We start from the raw sequence: 20762 nt of genomic DNA, 5'->3' as shown, positions 1-20762 counted from the left end.
TTCTTTTGAGGCAGGGTCTCTCTATTATGTAGTCCTCACTTTCCTGGCACTTGCTGTGCAGACCAAGCTAGGCCAGAAGTCACTGAGATCTGCTTGTCGGTATCCCAAGTGCTGGGATTAAAGATGAAGGGCTACATTGCCAAGAGGAGCCTCTTCTGGATTCTTCCCCAGGGAAAGTGGAGATTTTTGGACAGGAGTGGCTGACTCACTGCTCAGGCCAACCTCCCCACTCTTGCTAACTTGCATAGTGTGAGAGACTTAGCTGGGGCTCTCAGAGGTTCCCAGTGCATAGCCTCCTTCTTCCTTGAGCCTGTTTCTACCTTGTCCACTTAGTTTGTTCTGGATACTTAAACTGACAGTTCTGGAAGGCACCTGTTTCTCTTTCATAAGGCCATCCGGGTTTCTCATCTGGCTTTCTCTTATCCTCCACTTTGCTGGGTTGGTGGCCTCTCAGGCTCAAAGAACCACTCACATCCCTCACCAAGGCAGGCTGCCTGGGTGCCTGCTGGACTGGACCCTTAAGCACTCACTTCCACCACAGGACAAGGGTCTTGGGCTTTGTTGAGGTCCTCTAGGCTGGCATTCCACAGGCCAGAGCCCTGTCCACCAACTAACTCTGATTCTGGTCTCTGAGGTAGGCTCAGGGAAGGAGCCTGGAGACTGCTTGCTGTGAGGACCAGCCCTGAGGGAGGAACCAATTGGGGATCAAGTTTAATTAATCCAGACAAGTGCCTCAGATTTCTTTTGCCCCTGCTCTTGGGATTTCACTCCAGATGCAGGTTTATCTCTGATAATTATTTTAAGAAGCAGCCACTTGTTGGTCCCCTCACATACATCAGCAGACACTGGGCAGACAGGCTCCTTCTACAGACTGGAAATTCCTCCCCTCTGTGTTAACTGACAAATATCTAATGCACAAAAGACCAGCAGACACAGACCCACGTGTCCTGAGCACCTCCTCCATTCTGCTCACTGCAGAACAAAGCAGTGCCCGAGGCAGATGAACAGCTCAATTCCACCTGGACACTCTATTCTGGAGTCCAGGAGGAGAAAGAGAAGCAAAACAAAACAAAAAACAGAAGAGAATCTTCTAGATCCGTTTAGATACAGTTAACACCTTTTGCAAATTTCAGTAAAAACGAAATAGAGAAGTTGAAATGGGGAAACGTCAGGAGGTTGGGAATGGGAGACTGAAAGTCAGAAAATCATGGAGAGAAGAGGAGGGATGGCTCAGTGGTTAAGAACACACTTCTCTTTCTTGCATACAGAGCTGGAAGCCCAGGACCATGGCTAATTCCAGCTCCTTGGAATCCAGGATCTTTAGCTTTCATGGTCACCTAGTCTTGAGTGCACACACAATTAGACATTACAAAAACAATTTAAGCAGAAATGTGTATTATAGGCAGACTTCACCTCATAGTGTAGACACAAGAATCTTTCCTGAGAGCCTGTTTGGAAGTTCTAGCAGGGGACCATCGACTGTCTTACTTATATTCATGGAGAGTCATAGTTTTCCTCTGAGCCTGCAGCGTGGGTTAAATGCACGATTCTGGAGAGGTGAGGAAGGAAGGGGACATCCTTAGAGCTAGTCAGATCAGCAGAGTCAATCGACCCTGGTGATCAATGTGTAGACAGATATTGCATGCAGCTTGTCCTCACAGTTACAAAATTCTTCCTTCCTTCTGTCCTTCCTTCCTTCCTTCCTTCCTTCCTTCCTTCCTTCCTTCCTTCCTTCCTCCCTCCCTCCCTCCCTTCCTCCCTCCCTTCCTTCCTTCTTTCCTTCCTTCCTCCCTTCCTTCCTTCCTTCCTTCCTTCCTTCCTTCTTTCCTTACTCCCTCCATTCCGTTCTCTCTTTCCCTTCCTTCCCCCTCCCTTTGCTCTTCTTTCCTTTCTCCCTTCCTTCCCACACTCCCTCCTTGTCCTCTTCCTCTCTCACCCAAAGTGACTAATGGAGGAAAGATTTTCTTATGGCTCTAGAGGTAAGAGGGAGGCATAACCTCCAGAATCCAGAGTGCAAAGTAGAGAACTCAAATCTTCAGTCACCAATGAACACTAAGGACAGAGCAGACTGGAAGTGGCTCAAGGCTATAAACTCTCAAAGCTTGCCCACAGTGGCTTACTTCTTAAGGAAGGCTGAAATCTAAAAGTCCTGACTCCCAGTACTACCAACTAGGGGCCAAGTGTTCAAATGCTTGAGCCTGGGGAATGCATTTCTAGATCACTAGACAATCATGCTGCTATTGAAGCAATAGACTCATCCCTCCTGAATGGTTGGTATTACACTAGTGGACAGATCCAAGAGCAGACAGGTCTGAGGTCTGAGGGCAGGGCTTGGGTTGGGCAGTACAGACCTGTGGGTTCACTTGGTGCTGTCTTCTTCATTGTCAGATGGTTTCCAAGCCCTCACCGTCCTGTTGAGAGCAGGTGCCTAGAGAATGCCATAAAAGTCTCTGTGGTTGCAAGTTACAAAGTCTAGGAGTTTATACAAGTGCTTTTGGCTCACCCGAACCTGAGGATGGGAAACATGGTGCCCAGCGCCCTCATTCTCCACTTGGTTGCCTTGCCAGGCCAGAGCCAGATCTCTTCTACTTGCCTGAGTGCTTCCACCTCGAGTACAATGAACTAAACCTCTGAAACTGTCATCAAGCCCCAGTAAAATGGTTTCTGTTGTTGTTGTCATTGTCATTGTCGTTGTCGTTGTTGCTGCTGCTGCAATAGTCCCAGTGTCTCTTCACAGCAAGAGTACAATAACTAAGACACAGGGTGAACTTTTAAGAAAATGTATTATTGTAAAGTCTATTTAGTGACAAACTGGGAAACTTGTATCTTCTTTCCTTCTATCGAAGGTATAAAGTTGCTTTATGGAACTAAAGCTTTACAAAAAGAAGATCTCAGGCTGGAGAGAAGGCTCAGACCTTAAGAGCACTTTCTGCTCTTCCAGAGGTCATGAGTTCAATTCCCAGCAACCACATGTGGGCTCACAACCATCTATAATGAGATCTTGTGCCCTCCTGGCGCACTCGTGTACATGCAGTTGGAACATTGTATACATAATAAATAAATAAAAAAATCTCTAAAAATCCGTCTGACTCACAGCATGCTGTAGTAATGTTTTATTTAGAGTTAGTATTCATAGATTTGCAGGTCTGCCCTTTCCTGGCATAAGATTAATCCCATCCTCTTAGGTGCTCACTGCTTTTCCTTGACAGAGAGGAGCTGGGGATATGGTCATGTTCTGGGATTAGCTAATGGGCATATTGCACACATTCTGTAATATCCTCTCATTCTCTCTCAATCTCGCTCTCCCTCTGTCTCTCTCTCTCTCTCTCTCTCTCTCTCTCTCTCTCTCTCTCTCTCTCTGTGTCTCTCTCTCTCCCCCCCGCCCCCCCCAATGAAGGTTGGCTCTGGGAAATTCAGATGCTTTGTCAGAGCAGTTTCAAAAGTGACCTAGGTAAATAGGGACAGAGGGCTCCTGGATACAGACAGCAGGAACCTGAGTCCTTTCCAGCTGCCATATGAGGAAGCCATATGTCATGTGACTCCAGCTCTAGTGAAGCCTTGAGAACACACAGGAACATGAAAACTAAACTGTGACCTGGGAGAGGTCCTGAGCCAGGGTCACCAAGCACTCCTGCTGTCACACACTGTGGGAAGTGTCAGCTTGGAGTCTCCAGAGGCTGAGCTTGGCTGCTATGCTCCAGTGCAGCAGATTCCTGAGAAGTGCAGGTCTCCAACCATCTTCCTGGGGAAGCCAGAGAACTGTGGGCTGAAGCTACAATGCTCAAAGATGAGGAAATATCCTATCAGGCCTTTCTATCTGCCCTAAGCAGTTATAGGGCAGGCTTCTTAGCTTTTTATTTCAATTTTAAATATTCGAAGTAAAGTGTTATTCACCAGGGAGGGGTTGGGCAAACCCAGGGCTGGGGACTCTGCAGGTTCCCACTTTCACTTCAGATTGTAACCTGTTTCATGTCCTTCTGCCTGGATACTGGTGATTGTCCCACAGGTTTCATCCTTATTAGGTCACAACAGCCTGGGGAACCAACCAGCTTCTCTAAAGGCACTGGTTCCAACTAGTTTCCAGCTTCCCAGATCCCAGATGGGGGAGAGGGGCCAGGGTAGCTGCTCCTGCTGCTGGCTGCCTCCCTGGCCCCAAGGCAGACCCAGGCAGGTGAGCGGGGTGGGAGGGGAATGGCCTCTGTGGGGCGGGCTGGGTCCTCACCAGGAAACAGGGATCACAGTGTCACACACCAGACCCTCTGCCTCTTCCCCATCTGCATCCCAAGCCTTGTGACCTGCTCCCCTCCAGGCTGGGCACCCACAGGGCATCCCAGGTGGAGGTGGGTTCTCACCATGCCCTGCCCCCCCCCAGGCAGACCCAGGCAGGTGAGTGAGGGGTGGGAGGGGAATGGCCTCTGTGTGGCCCTCTGGGTCCTCACCAGGAATCTGCAATCACAATGCCACACCCCAGACCCTCTGCCTCTTCCCCACTTGCAACACAAGCCTTGTGACCTGTTCCCCTCCAGGCTGGGCACCCACAGGGGTGTCCCAGTTGGAGGTGGGGTCTCTCGGTGCGCTGCCCCCAGGCTCACACTCGCTGCCCTATTTCTCTACAGCAGAGTTCCTGTCCAGTCTCTGGGAGCCCTGATTCATTACTGTGGTGTACATGGATGGCACACGGTTAAATCGCTTGGATAGCGACCTGGAGAATCCCAGGATGGAGCCAGGGATGTGGTTGATGGCCGGCCAGGGTCAGAGTATTGGGATCCCGAGAAGCAGAGAGCAATGGCTGTGGACCAGACTTACCTGATGAATTTGAGGACAGCCCTGCACTACTACAACCAGAGGAACCAGAGAAGCAGTGAGGCAAGGCTGAGGACTAGAATTACCCTGAGAACTTGTGGACAGCCCTGCAGTACTACAACCAGAGCAAGGGCGGTGGCCGCTCCCTTTCACTTTGCAGTGGAGTAATAGGACTGATGTGCCCTGTCTGAGGTTTGTCCCAAACCTGAGGGACACAAGGGGACCCAAGATCTGGGACCCACTTTCACTTTAAGTGAAGGGATTCCTAGGTCTGGGCTAACTGAGGAGTCCCTAGGGCTCTCACACTCTCCACAGCTTGAATGGCTGTGACTTGAGGTTTGACCAGAGCTTCCAATGAGGGTAATGGCAGCTCGCCTATGACTGTAATAGCTTATATCGCCCTGAAGGAAAACCTGACAGTATGGACCGCGATGAACACGGCTGGACTGATTACCCGACACAAGTGGGAGCAGGCTGGTGCTGCAGAACTTTACAAGGCCTACCTGGAGGGCTAGCTCCTGGGGTGGATGCTCACTTACAGGGAGCACTGGAAGGAGAAGCTGCTGTGCACAGGTAAAGAGGACCCGGGATTCTCCAATCTCTGCCCTTGGGCTGGGGCTCAGTCCTGGGGAACAAGAAGCCCTCAGCTGTGGTGTTGCTGCTGACTCCTCCTGTTTTGCTCTTTGGAAATGTTACTTCCTTGGTCTTTAATTTCTTCAGTCCTTTGTAAAGTGGAGGCTTTATTCCCTTGTGTGCAGTGCAGCTGGTGCAGAGTTTCTCCTGCTGTGGCCTCTGTTCCCTCTGCTGGTCCTGTCCTTTTCTGTGTGGAGAATTTATGACCATGCTGACACAGGACCTCATGAGCTCCTGTGCACTGCTGTTCTACCTCAAGTCCTTCCCCACTCCATTACTAAATGGTGTCCCCTAGGTTTTCTGTGGGAAGTTTTTCAATTTTTAAGCTAAGGTCTTGAGTGATTTCAACTTTGATGTTGAACAAAGTGAGAGGTGAAAATCTAAATTCATTTCCTCAGAACAACTATCATGAAATTATGTCTAGTGTGGGATATTTCCCCCCATATCTTATCTTGTATGCTCTGTGGAATATTGAGAATGCATAGCGTTGATAGTTCATGTCCAAAATCTCTAACCATGGCTTTGATTTTCCTGTCGTTTTTATGCCAATTCCACCTTGTTCCCATCACTACAACTCTGCCTTCCCTCTGAGGCTGAGACTGAAACCCCTCCAGTCTGATTCCTTAGACTACGTGGCTCTGTGTAGTCTTTTGTAGTATTTTCTAAATCTATCAAATGAATGAGAATCATAAATTAGTTCATTAAGTCTGCAGGGTTCTTTAGTAGAATGGCCATTTTTATAACATTAACACTGCCAGTTTTTTTGGGGGGGGGCCCAATTCATCAGATACAATTTACAACCTAACAGTATAAAGCCCAATACACCTCCCTCCCTTAAAAGCATTTGAAACAAGCTGTGAAGGTCCAGCGGGGAATCTTAACCTGACCTGCCATGTTGTCCTCTAACTCTGCCAGTCTTGAAGCAAGGGCTTTAGCTCCACCTTCAGACATCCTCCTGACTGATTTCCTGTCACAGTACCTTAACGTCAGCAAGGTAGACTTCTGTCCTTTCCTTGCTTTGATGGATCCCTGACCTCTGAATTCTTTCAGAGATATTTTCAATGGCATGTTTTCCCTCATGTCCTCCTCTGAGAAAACACTGTTGTGTAAGGGAAGGCTACGTGTTTTTACATTGATTTTGCCGCCTTAAACAATAGGATTTTCTTAGGTCCAGGATTTTCCCGTGATTCACCTGGGTCTATAAGCAAAGGATCCTCCTGTTTGGAACAATAGTTAATATGACTTCTTCCTATCCTATACTGATCCCTTTTAAACCTCTCTTTTGCTTAAGACTGAAACAAGTGTAATTTCCCTCCTTGTGTTTGGCTTTTCCATCTATTATCCTTTGTAGGGCTGAGTTTGTAGAAAGATATAGGTAACTTTAGTTTTGTCATAGAATATCTTGGTTTCTCCATCTATGTTAATTGAGAGTTTTGCTGGATACAGTAGCCTGGGCTGGGATTTGTGTTCTCTTAGGGTCAGTATGACATGTGTCCAGGAACTTTTGGCTTTCATAGTCTCTGGAGAGAAATCTGGTGTAATTCTGATAGGTCTGCCTTTATATGTTACTTGACATTTTTCCCTTACTGCTCTTAATATTCTTTCTTTGTTTAGTGCATGTGGCATTGTGACTATTTTGTTATGGGAGGAATTTCTCTTCTGGGCCAAATTGTTTGGAGTTCTGTAGGCTTTTCCTCTGTTTATGGGCATCACGTTCTATGGGTTTGGGAAGTTTTCTTCTTTAATTTGGTTGAATATAGTTATGTGCTCTTTAAGTTGGGAGTCTTCTCTCTCTTCTATACCTATTATTCTTATGTTTGATATTCTCACTGTGTCCTGTATATCCTGTATGTTTTGGGTTAGGAGTCTTTCCATTTTGCATTATCTTTGATGATTGTGTCTATGTTTTCTATGGTATCTTTTGCTCCTGAGATTCTCTCTTCTATCTCTTGTATCCTGTTGATGATGCTCGAATCTATGACTCCTGACCACTTCTCATGTTTCCTATCTCCAGGGTTCTCTCACTTTGGGCTTTCTTTATTGTTTCTATTTCCATTTTTATCTCCTGCGTGATTTTGTTCAATTTCTTCTCCTGTTTGGTTGTTTTCCTGCAATTCTTTAAGGGTTTTTTGTGTTTCCTCTTTAAGGGCTTGTACTTGTTTACTTGTGTTGTCCTGTAATCCCTTAAGTGTATTATTTGTGTCCTTCGGAAAGTCCTCCATCATCATGATAAAATATGATTTTCACATCTTGCCTTTCTGGTGTGTTTGGATATCCAGGGTTTCTTTGGTGAGGGAACTGGGCTCTGAGGATGCCAAGAAGTCTTGGTTTCTGTTGCTTGGGTTCCTGCACTTGCCTCTCACCATCAGGCTGTCTCTGGTGTTAGCTTGTCTTGCTGTTTCTGATGGTGGCGCTTGACCCTCCTGTAGGCCTGTGTGTCAGCACTCCTGTAGACCTGTTTTCCTGTTTTCTTTCAGCCATATAGTCACTCCTGGCAGCTGGTTTTCAGCTCTCAGCGAGGGCAGCAACCTTAAGACTCATGCCCATCTCTGGTCCTAGGTCCCTGTGCACAGGGGTCACAGATGACACAAGGCGTTTTCCTCTTGGATCAGTAATATGGGCAGAGAGTAGTCTCCTCTGGTTTTTCAGGAGTGCCTGCACTTCTAAGGGTCCAGCTCCCCACCCTCCCCATCCCCAACCCCCCTGGGATTGGAGTGCAGGGAGCTGTTTGACCAGTTCAGTTCAGTTCTTGATGCACACTAGAACCACAGGTACTGGCAGCTTACTGCTCCTATATTCCTGTATCCAGAGGCACTTAGCAGTTTCCTCTTGGGCCAGGGATGTTGGCAAATGTAGGCAGAAGTGGAAGTCTGTCCTGTAGTCTCAGGATTGTCCCCACTTCTGGGTGCTCAGCTCTATTTCCCTAGGGTTTGGGAATGGGTAGTTTTGGGATTGGGCAGTCAATGGTCTTAATCTCAGAGCCATCATTCCAGGATGTCTAGTCTTAATGAGAACATATGTAAACATTCTCGGTTTTAAGCTTCTTATTCAATGTATAATTTGAATATATATTTGAGCTTTTAGAGAACTTTTTTTTTATATTAACTTGAGTATTTCTTATATACATTTCGAGTGTTATTCCCTTTCCCGGTTTCTGGGCAAACATCCCCCTCCCCCGTCCCCTTCCTTATGGGCATTCCCCTCCCAGCCCTCCCCCCATTGCCACCCTCCCCCCAACAGTCTAGTTCACTGGGGGTTCAGTCTTAGCAGGACCCAGGGCTTCCCCTTCCACTGGTGCTCTTACTAGGATATTCATTGCTACCTATGAGGTCAGAGTCCAGGGTCAGTCCATGTATAGTCTTTAGGTAGTGGCTTAGTCCCTGTAAGCTCTGGTTGCTTGGCATTGTTGTACATATGGGGTCTTGAGCCCCTTCAAGCTCTTCCAGTTCTTTCTCTGATTCCTTCAACGGGGGTCCTATTCTCAGTTCAGTGGTTTGCTGCTGGCATTCGCCTCTGTATTTGCTGTATTCTGGCTGTGTCTCTCAGGAGCGATCTACATCTGGCTCCTGTAAGTCTGCAATTCTTTGCTTCATCCATCTTGTCTAATTGGGTGGCTGTATATGTATGGGCCACATGTGCGGCAGGCTCTGAATGGGTGTTCCTTCAGTCTCTGTTTTAATCTTTGCCTCTCCCTTCCTGCCAAGTGTATTCTTTTTCCTCATTTAAAGAAGGAGTGAAGCATTCACATTTTGATCATCCGTCTTGAGTTTCGTTTGTTCTAGGGATCTAGGGTAATTCAAGCATTTGGGCTAATAGCCACTTATCAATGAGTGCATACCATGTATGTCTTTCTGTGATTGGGGTAGCTCACTCAGGATGATATTTTCCAGTTCCAACCATTTGCCTACAAATTTCATAAACTCGTTGTTTTTGATAGCTGAGTAATATTCCATTGTGTAGATGTACCACATTTTCTGTATCCATTCCTCTGTTGAAGGGCATCTGGGTTCTTTCCATTTTCTGGCTATTATAAATAAGGCTGCGATGAACATAGTGGAGCACGTGTCTCTTTTATATGTTGAGGCATCTTTTGGGTATATGCCCAAGAGAGGTATAGCTGGATCCTCAGGCAGTTCAATGTCCAATTTTCTGAAAAACTCCAGACTGATTTCCAGAATGGTTTTACCAGTCTGCAATCCCACCAACAATGGAGGAGTGTTCCTCTTTCTCCACATCCTCGCCAGCATCTGCTGTCACCTGAGTTTTTGATCTTAGCCATTCTCACTGGTGTGAGGTGAAATCTCAGGGTTGTTTTGATTTGCATTTCCCTTATGACTAAAGATTTTGAACATTTCTTTAGGTGTTTCTCAGCCATTTGGCATTCCTCAGCTGTGAATTCTTTGTTTAGCTCTGAACCCCATTTTTTAATAGGGTTATTTGTTTCCCTGCGGTCTAACTTCTTGAGTTCTTTGTATATTTTGGATATAAGGCCTCTATCTGTTGTAGGATTGGTAAAGATCTTTTCCCAATCTGTTGGTTGCCGTTTTGTCCTAACCACAGTGTCCTTTGCCTTACAGAAGCTTTGCAGTTTTATGAGATCCCATTTGTCGATTCTTGATCTTAGAGCATAAGCCATTGGTGTTTTGTTCAGGAAATTTTTTCCAGTGCCCATGTGTTCCAGATGCTTCCCTAGTTCTTCTTCTATTAGTTTGAGTGTGTCTGGTTTGATGTGGAGGTCCTTGATCCACTTGGACTTAAGCTTTGTACAGGGTGATAAGCATGGATCGATCTGCATTCTTCTACATGTTGACCTCCAGTTGAACCAGCACCATTTGCTGAAAATGTTATCTTTTTTCCATTGGATGGTTTTGGCTCCTTTGTTAAAATCAAGTGACCATAGGTGTGTGGGTTCATTTCTGGGTCTTCAATTCAATTCCATTGGTCTATCTGTCTGTCTCTGTACCAATACCATGCAGTTTTTATCAATATTGCTCTGTAATACTGCTTGAGTTCAGGGATAGTGATTCCCCCTGAAGTCCTTTTGTTGTTGAGGATAGCTTTAGCTATCCTGGGTTTTTTGTTATTCCAGATGAATTTGCAAATTGTTCTGTCTAACTCTTTGAAGAATTGGATTGGTATTTTGATGGGGATTTCATTGAATCTGTAGATTGCTTTTGGTAAAATGGCCATTTTTACTATATTAATCCTGCCAATCCATGAGCATGGGAGATCTTTCCATCTTCTGAGGTCTTCTTCAATTTCTTTCCTCAGTGTCTTGAAGTTCTTATTGTACAGATCTTTTACTTGCTTGGTTAAAGTCACACCGAGGTACTTTATATTATTTGGGTCTATTATGAAGGGTGTCCTTTCCCTAAATTCTTTCTCGGCTTGTTTCTCTTTTGTATAGAGGAAGGCAACTGATTTATTTGAGTTAATTTTATACCCAGCCACTTTGCTGAAGTTGTTAATCAGCTTTAGTAGTTCTCTGGTGGAACTTTTGGGATCACTTAAATATACTATCATATCATCTGCAAATAGTGATATTTTGACCTCTTCTTTTCCGATCTGTATCCCCTTGATCTCCTTTTGTTGTCTGATTGCTCCTGCTAGAACTTCAAGAAGTATATTGAATAAGTAGGGAGAGAGTGGGCAGCCTTGTCTAGTCCCTGATTTTAGTGGGATTGCTTCAAGTTTCTCTCCATTTAGTTTAATGTTAGCAACTGGTTTGCTGTATATGGCTTTTACTATGTTTAGGTATGGGCCTTGAATTCCTATTCTTTCCAGGACTTTTATCATGAAGGGGTGTTGAATTTTGTCAAATGCTTTCTCAGCATCTAATGAAATGATCATGTGGTTCTGTTCTTTCAGTTTGTTTATATAATGGATCACGTTGATGGTTTTCCGTATATTAAACCATCCCTGCATGCCTGGGATGAAGCCTACTTGATCATGGTGGATGATTGTTTTGATGTGCTCTTGAATTCGGTTTGCCAGAATTTTATTGAGTATTTTTGCGTCGATATTCATAAGGGAAATTGGTCTGAAGTTCTCTTTCTTTGTTGTGTCTTTGTGTGGTTTAGGTATAAGAGTAATTGTGGCTTCGTAGAAGGTATTCGGTAGTGATCCATCTGTTTCAATTTTGTGGAATAGTTTGGATAATATTGGTATGAGGTCTTCTATGAAGGTTTGATAGAATTCTGCACTAAACCCGTCTGGACCTGGGCTCTTTTTGGTTGGGAGACCTTTAATGACTGCTTCTATTTCCTTAGGAGTTATGGGGTTGTTTAACTGGTTTATCTGTTCCTGATTTAACTTCGATACCTGGTAACTGTCTAGGAAATTGTCCATTTCCTGAAGATTTTCAAGTTTTGTTGAATATAGGTTTTTATAGTAAGATCTGATGATTTTTTGAATTTCCTCTGAATCTGTAGTTATGTCTCCCTTTTCATTTCTGATTTTGTTAATTTGGACGCACTCTCTGTGTCCTCTCGTTAGTCTGGCTAAGGGTTTATCTATCTTGTTGATTTTCTCAAAGAACCAACTTTTGGTTCTGTTGATTCTTTCTATGGTCCTTTTTGTTTCTACTTGGTTGATTTCAGCTCTGAGTTTGATTATTTCCTGCCTTCTATTCCTCCTGGGTGTATTTGCTTCTTTTTGTTCTAAGGCTTTTAGGTGTGCTGTCAAGCTGCTGACATATGCTCTTTCCTGTTTCTTTCTGCAGGCACTCAGCGCTATGAGTTTTCCTCTTAGCACAGCTTTCATTGTGTCCCATAAGTTTGGGTATGTTGTACCTTCATTTTCATTAAATTCTAAAAAGTTTTTAATTTCTTTCTTTATTTCTTCCTTGACCAGGTTATCATTGAGTAGAGCATTGTTCAATTTCCACGTATATGTGGGCTTTCTTCCCTTATTGTTATTGAAGACCAGTTTTAGGCCGTGGTGGTCCGATAGCACGCATGGGATTATTTCTATCTTTCTGTACCTGTTGAGGCCCGTTTTTTGACCAATTATATGGTCAATTTTGGAGAAAGTACCATGAGGAGCTGAGAAGAAGGTATATCCTTTTGCTTTAGGATAGAATGTTCTATAAATATCCGTTAAGTCCATTTGGCTCATGACTTCTCTTAGTCTGTCTACATCTCTGTTTAATTTCTGTTTCCATGATCTGTCCATTGATGAGAGTGGGGTGTTGAAATCTCCCACTATTATTGTGTGAGGTGCAATGTGTGTTTTGAGCTTTAGTAAGGTTTCTTTTACGTATGTAGGTGCCCTTGTATTTGGGGCATAGATATTTAGGATTGAGAGTTCATCTTGGTGGATTTTTCCTTTGATGAATATGAAGTGTCCTTCCTTATGTTTTTTGATGACATTTAGTTGGAAATTGATTTTATTTGATATTAGAATGGCTACTCCAGCTTGCTTCTTCTGACCATTTGCTTGGAAAGTTGTTTTCCAGCCTTTCACTCTGAGGTAGTGTCTGTCTTTGTCTCTGAGGTGTGTTTCCTGTAGGCAGCAGAATGCAGGGTCCTCGTTGCGTATCCAGTTTGTTAATCTATGTCTTTTTATTGGGGAGTTGAGGCCATTGATGTTGAGAGATATTAAGGAATAGTGATTATTGCTTCCCGTTATATTCATATTTGGATGTGAGGTTATGTTTGTGTGCTTTCATTCTCTTTGTTTTGTTGCCAAGACGATTAGTTTCTTGCTTCTTCTAGGTTATAGCTTGCCTCCTTATGTTGGGCTTTACCATTTATTATCTTTTGTAGTGCTGGATTTGTAGAAAGATATTGTGTAAATTTGGTTTTGTCATGGAATATCTTGGTTTCTCCATCAATGTTAATTGAGAGTTTTGCAGGATACAGTAACCTGGGCTGGCATTTGTGTTCTCTTAGGGTCTGTATGACATCAGTCCAGGATCTTCTGGCCTTCATAGTTTCTGGCGAGAAGTCTGGTGTGATTCTGATAGGTCTGCCTTTATATGTTACTTGACCTTTTTCCCTTACTGCTTTTAATATTCTTTCTTTATTTTGTGCGTTTGGTGTTTTGACAATTATGTGACGGGAGGTGTTTCTTTTCTGGTCCAATCTATTTGGAGTTCTGTAGGCTTCTTGTATGTCTATGGGTATCTCTATTTTTAGGTTAGGGAAGTTTTCTTCTATGATTTTGTTGAAGATATTTACTGGTCCTTTGAGCTGGGAGTCTTCACTCTCTTCTATACCTATTATCCTTAGGTTTGATCTTCTCATTGAGTCCTGGATTTCCTGTATGTTTTGGACCAGTAGCTTTTTCCCCTTTACATTATCTTTGACAGTTGAGTCAATGATTTCTATGGAATCTTCTGCTCCTGAGATTCTCTCTTCCATCTCTTGTATTCTGTTGTTGAAGCTTGTATCTACAGCTCCTTGTCTCTTCTTTTGGTTTTCTATATCCAGGGTTGTTTCCATGTGTTCTTTCTTGATTGCTTCTATTTCCATTTTTAATTCCTTCAACTGTTTGATTGTGTTTTCCTGGAATTCTTTCAGGGATTTTTGTGACTCCTCTCTATGGGCTTCTACTTGTTTATTTATAATTTCCTGGAATTCTTTCAGGGATTTTTGCGATTCCTCTCTGTAGGCTTCTACTTGTTCTCTAAGGGAGTTCTTCACGTCTTTCTTGAAGTCCTCCAGCATCATGATCAAATATGATTTTGAATCTAGATCTTGCTTTTCTGGTGTGTTTGGATATTCCATGTTTGTTTTGGTGGGAGAATTGGGCTCCGATGATGCCATGTAGTCTTGGTTTCTGTTGCTTGGGTTCCTGCGCTTGCCTCTCACCATCAGATTATCTCTAGTGTTACTTTGTTCTGCTATTTCTTACAGTGGCTAGACTGTCCTATAAGCCTGTGTGTCAGGAGTGCTGTAGACCTGTTTTCCTCTCTTTCAGTCAGTTATGGGGACAGAGTGTTCTGCTTTCGGGCGTGTAGTTTTTCCTCTCTACAGGTCTTCAGCTGTTCCTGTGGGCCTGTGTCTTGAGTTCACCAGGCAGGTCACTTGCAGCAGAAAAGTTGGTCTTATCTGTGGTCCTGAGGCTCAAGTTTGCTCGCGGGGTGCTGCCCTCGGGCTCTCTGTGGCGGCAGCAACCAGGAAGATATGCGCCGCCCCTTCCGGGAGCTTCAGTGCATCAGGGTTCCAGATGGCCTTTGGTGTTTTCCTCTGGCGTCCGAGATGTGTGTGCAGAGAGCAGTCTCTTCCGGTTTCCCAGGCTTGTTTGCCTCTCTGAAGGTTTAGCTCTCCCTCCCATGGGATTTGGGTGCAGAGAACTGTTTATCCGGTCTGTTTCCTTCAGGTTCCAGCGGTTTCTCAGGCAGGGGTCCTGCTGCTCCTGGGCCCTTCCCCACGGGAGCCCAGAGGCCTTATTCAGTTTCCTCGTGGGCCAGGGATGTGGGCAGGGGTGGGCAGTGTTGGTGGTCTCTTCCGCTCTGCAGCCTCAGGAGTGCCCACCTGACCAGGCGGTTGGGTCTCTCACTCGAGAACTTTTGTAATTAAAAAAAAACCAATGCTTGGAAAAGTCATAGAATCTATTCCCCTAGAAAAGTAGAAAAAACTAGCAAGGATGACATTGCATGGCATTATGACTCCAGAGCAGGAGGAGAGAGCAAGATTAGGAGGAAGAAGGAGAAGGAAAGACAAGTAGAATAATTTAGAAATTAAAAGGGAATTTTGAAATTAAGGGTTTTTGTTTGTTTTTGGAGGATTTCTGGAGAGAGGATATTTGAAGAGGTTTTAGAGAAGAAGAATGTAGAAATAAAGATGAAAATAACTTTTCAAAGTGTCCCTTTTTCTTCCTCTCTATTTCACTCAAAGTCAGTAAATTACTGCAGAGAAAAGGACAGGATACTTTACTTAGCAGAAAGGGCTAGCTGCTTTACAGTGAAACAGGGACCCAGGAAGAAACCCTTGTGGAGGGCTAGTGTTTCAGCAGGGAATCAAATCCTGCAAAAGCTGGAGATTAGGGCAGTGCGGGAGGGTGGTGTTGGTGCCTCAGCTCCTCCAAGTGATGCATGGTTTTTCCTGTTGACACAAATCCAGTGTCTGCTCTGTGTTAACACACCCCAGGTGAGTGCAGGCCCTTAATAACATATCAGAGAGAGGTTCTGTTGATCCTCACTGAGGAGTGGGGATGGGGATAGTTCTCTCTTCCACCTTCTTTCTGTCCTGGTTCCAGATAGGTGGAAGGTGGTCCTAATCGGTGCTGAGAAGTCAGATCCACTCACCAGAGAAACCGCTGTCCTGCTGCCACTCTGCTGTGTGTGCACCCATGCAAAACCTTTAATGAATTTGCAAAAATCAAAGTAACCCCACAGTTTTAGCATCAAGATATTGAATGTAGAGTTTAATCCTCCACTAATATTGACACAGTCCAAAATGGTCTTGACTGGTTTATTTTCTCTGCCAGTCAGGCAAACAGGTCAGGAAAAATCTCAAGAGCAAGTGCCAGCTGCAGAGAAAACTCCAACATTGCATAGAATTCGCAGTTGAAGAAAGCCGTTTATTGTGGCTCATGAACCACATGTAGGAGAAACAGGAGAAAGTGTCTCTGGGTCTGCAGATCTTTCTGTCCTCAGTCCCAAGTCCTCCTCACCAATAGTCAATCAACAGTCAAGGGAACTGAAGGGCAGGGAGGGTATAGCTAAAAGGTCAGACTCTTGTCAGGTTGGCCTGGGGTGGAGAGGCTCTGGGTTCATTCCTGGGGATAGTGTCTTGCCCCAAGCCATCCTTCTGAGGACTCCTTCTCCCCTTTCACTCTGCTATAGCCAGACTCCTTTCTGTGCCTACACTACTCCTGACCATTAGCATATAGGAAGGGGTGTGTGGGCAGGTGAGGGCTGATGGGGATGTGGTCACACCACTCTTTTTCCCATAAGTGTCATAAAGAGATATTTGGAACAAAACCCGGTGGTTTTTTTTTTTCTGGTTTGGTTTGTGTTTTTGTTGTTGTTTGTGTGTTTGTGTGTTGTGTGTGAAATTACTTTGTGGTGGTGGGGAGTGAGGGTGTGTGCATGCATTCCACCAAGTGCTTGTGACAGCCTCAGAAGACATTTCAAGAGACTGGCTTCTTCCTTCCTGTGGATCCCTGGGATCACACACAGGTCCTCAGGTGTGGCAGCAATGCCTCTCTTGATGGCCCTCTGTATTGTTTTTATAATTTTATGTGTATGGCTCCCCTTCAGAGATCACCAGTCGGGGGCCGAGAATCACTGTCAACCTTTCTAGGTGACAAGACTTAATGTGCAGAAGGAGAAGCTCCTGTACCTCAGAAGAGCGTCATCCATGGGGCCCCAAGAGAACCTAACAGGTGGCAATAACTGTGCAACTGCATGGGAATCATTAAGAGACAGTCAATAAGAAACATCAAGGTTAACACAAATGAAAATGTGTAAGGAACAAGCAGCTGAAAGCTTTGTAAATGAAGCCACCATCTTTCTGATAAATTAAAAGAGAAATAGAAGAAGACCCACTGCCACATGTAGGCTGACCAATTCTGCTGTCATCCAGGTTCAGATCCAGCACGTCGAGTCAGTCCACCCCAACAACTAGTCCATCTGTGAGCTGCCAGGTCAGGGGGAGGAGCCATGGCTGCAGAACCAGATCAGGAGCAGATCCTGAAGCATGGCTGTGACTGAAGCTGCCTCCCCCCTGCAGCCTGCAGTGCTGGAGCCCAAGATAGTCATGGAGGCTTCTTGAGGTGAGGGCTGGAGAGGAGTCTGCAGAGACCGAGTGTCTCTGGAAACACTAGAGAAGGGAATGTCCAGGGAAAGACGACTTTGCACAGCGAAGTCACAAAATTGGAAGGAGAGATGAAGGAACAGAGCTGGGTGTCCAGGGTGGAAAGAAAAAACTAAGGACTGAGATGCTCTGGTCCATGGTGAGCCAGAAACTAAACTTGCCTGCAGCTGAGCTGCTGACTACAAAGGCCTTGGTCTCAGGAGCCAGGCAGGGTCTTCTGGTCCAGTAAGAAAATCTGCTCTGCACACTTGGCCCTCTTTATCTCCAGCTCCCAGTACTCAGGCTCCTCCTGCCATATCCAGGAAGCCCTGGGTTCCTAATCTCTATCCCTGTGGAAGCTCACGAAATGGTTGTTGTACCCCAAGCCTTCCAAGGACCAGGGCTCCTCCAGGACAGGGCAATGAGGACATACCACAGTGAGTGTGATCCTGTGGAGTGTAGGGGTGAGGCCCAGACCTCCTCCAGGGACTCCAAGGGAATGCAAGGGTCTGAAGGGGAATACTGCACATGACTGGGGACACAGGTAGAAAAGTGTCAGGTGCTATGGTCAGAAATGCAGGGGCATGGCTTCCCCAGTAGCCACTCCCCCTCTTCTCTGCAGAGGCCATTTTCCTCCCCCTCTCTGCTTGTACTCACAGGTGCTATACTGGATAGGGACCAGGGAAGCCACCAGGAAGGCAGATCTTGAGATGTAGGGCAGGGTTGATTCCTGGGGATCTGTGCAGACTTTATAACCCATGCCCGTAGACAAGCTGGCTGCTTTGTCAGGATCTCCCTATCCAATGCGGGTCATTATAGCCAACTTGTCATCAGTGCCAGTGCAGAAGGACTTCACCGAGGGTGGGGATGGGGCATGAGACTAGGGAGATGGGAAAGAGCTTGCTATGTCTACTCCATCCCAGACCTCAACAGCAGACTTGTCCAGACCCTGTGATGCTGGAGAGAGCACTGGCAAGTCGCCCTCTCCCCACACCTTCCCTAATCTGGAATTGAGAAGAGACCTACAGGAAAATCTTATTTCTTCATCTCCTTCCTCCTTCCTCTTCTTCTTTCCCTTCCTATCATAAGACCCCAAACTCTGGATTTTAAAGTTAATTACATTACTGTATGAGCATGTGCCCATGTACATACATGCATTTGTGTATGCGTGTGTGTATGTGAGTGTATGTGCGTGTCTGTCTGTCTGTCTTTTTGCATGTGTTCCCAGCCATCATCTGACTGCAGCACAGATGTGGATTTCAGAGGGAAATTGCCAAACCTGGTTCTCTCATTCACCTGGTTTGATCTCTGGGATAGCATTGGTGACAAGTGCTTTCTAAACTAAGCCACTAAACTTGTCTTCCAGCTCCATATATGTTTTCCTCTAGAGCTGTAGGAGTTTTCCTTCAACCACCTGAGAGCAAGATCTATGTTTATCAAGGACACTTTCTTTTAATGTATGGTTTAATTAGTCAATCACACTAAAAATGACTGGTGGTTGAAGCAATTGTAACGTGATCTCGGGTTACATGAGTTCTCATGATTGGAGGTGAGAGTCATTCTTGCCCACCCAAATTGTCCAGCCCTGCAGAATGGTGGCATGCCTGCCCAACTCAGCACCAGGCATCCCACCCCTAGCTCAACTCACTGACCAAGGGAACATTTGCAGAAGCTCCAGAGCCTTCAGCACTTTCTATCTTAGAATAACAAACCATAAAGTTAAAGGAAGAAGCAGGGGAGGTTAAAAAGCTTAGTGGGAAACCTGGTGACCAACCAATGAGCTCTTGAATATTTGTATGCTAATTTCTCAGCAGTCACTGTGATTGGCCTACACCATCTCACATATTCTAATGAGATTGACAAAGCAAGCTTGCTGGAGTCATGTCAGTCACTAAACAGTCAGTCATAGACAGAACTTGGTGCAGCACAAGGCAAATGATCTGCAGGGATTCCTGGGACCTATTTTCTAGAGCTTTTCTAGAGCAAGTTAAAAGATGTAATGTTCACGATGACCACAGCTTCTTCTTCTTGGCAAGCAGATCTGGGGTCAATATCAGGTGGGAAAACCAGGAAAGCACAGTTTGGGGAGGAGAGAGGTCAAAGTCCCATGCAGCCAAGTTCTCAATGACTTTTTCCTAGTGGAGGTCAGCATTTCTTTTCTGAAATCTCCATTGACTAGCAGGACTCAGCTCTCATACCCTTGCCTTTTCTTGTCCTGGAGATCTGAGCCTCATGCAGTACCCTCACTTCCTATACAGAAGACATCATGGGCACCCTGAGTAACATGGGTGGTCCTCTAAGGCCAATCATGCAGGGTCCCTCATACCTCCTGTCTATTTTGAAAATGAAGTCTGTAGTTTTCAATTGCAAAGTGCTCTGTGAAAGTCCTTGTGGGGAGGTCTATGCAATGGATGTGATACTGAGTGATCATGGTAGACTCCATTGTCCCTCTGGTAAAGCAGACACCTGTTCTTTCCTTCCTTCCTTCCTTCCTTCCTTCCTTCCTTCCTTCCTTCCTTCCTCCCTTCCTTCCTTCCTTCCTCCCTCCCTTCCTCCCTTCCCTGTACTCTGCCTTGGCTTTAAGAACTGCCTTCTCAATGGATGGAACTGGAAAATATCATCCTGAGTGAGGTAACCCAATCACAGAATAACACACATGGTGTGCACTCATTGATAAGTGGATATTACCCCAAATGCTCAAATCACCCTAGATGTACAGAACACATGAAACTGAAGAAGGATGACCAAAATTCAAATGCTTCACTCCTTCTTTAAAAGGGGAACAAGAATACCCTTGGGAGGGAATAGGGAAGCAAAGTGTAGAACAGAGGCTGAAGGAACAGCCATTCAGATCCTGCCCCACATGTGGCCCAAACAAATACAGCCACGAAACTGTATAAGATGGATGAAGCAAGGAAGTGCAGGCTGAGAGGAACCAGATGTGCATCTCTCCTGAGGGACACAGCCAGAATATGGCAAATACATAGGCGAATGCCAGCAGTAAACCACTGAACTGAGAACAGGACCCCCATTGAAGGATTCAGAGAAAGGACTGAAAGAGCTTGAAGGGGCTTGAGACCCCATATGAACAACAATGCCAACCAACCAGAGCTTCCAGGGACTAAGCCACTACCCAAAGACTATACATGGACTGACCCTGGGCTCCAACCTCATAGGTAGCAATGAATAGCCTAGTAAGGGAACCAGTTGAAGGGGAAGCCCTTGGTCCTTCTAAGACTGAACCCCCAGTGATCGGGATTGTTGGAGGGAGGGCAGTAATGGGCGGAGGATGTGGAGGGGAACACCCATGTAGAAGGGAGGTCGAGGGGTTACGGGATGGCATGGAAACCAGAAAAATGAATATAATTTGAAATGTAAATAAGAAATACCCAATTTAATAAAGCTGGGGAAAAAAAGAATTAATATGAGCCAGGCATGATGGTACATCACCATAATCCAGCATTCAGGAGCCAAAGGCAAGTAGACCTCTGTGAGTTCCAGGACACCCAGGGCTCTGTATGACAAAGAAATCCTGTCTCACAAAACCAAAGGGGGAAAAGAATTAATTGATTTAGGAACAGT

The 20762-nt window shown here is 45.3% G+C and overlaps 1 long non-coding RNA gene across 2 annotated transcripts in view; it reads left to right on the top strand.

Moving 5' to 3' along the window:
• The first annotated feature begins 4097 nt into the window (after positions 1-4097).
• Positions 4098-20762, top strand: part of LOC147998434 (uncharacterized) — a 35264-nt gene continuing 18599 nt past the window's right edge. For both annotated transcript variants that reach the window (XR_015645338.1, XR_015645339.1), the window contains exons 1-2: positions 4098-4171; positions 4617-5376. This is a non-coding gene — a long non-coding RNA (uncharacterized LOC147998434). The remainder of the gene's footprint in view (positions 4172-4616; positions 5377-20762) is intronic.

This window comes from Rattus norvegicus, chromosome 20, assembly GCF_021556685.1.
Source record: "Rattus norvegicus strain SHRSP/BbbUtx chromosome 20, alternate assembly SHRSP_T2T, whole genome shotgun sequence".
In the NCBI taxonomy this organism is placed as follows: Eukaryota; Metazoa; Chordata; class Mammalia; order Rodentia; family Muridae; genus Rattus; species Rattus norvegicus.
This window is presented reverse-complemented; position numbering and strand designations above follow the sequence as displayed.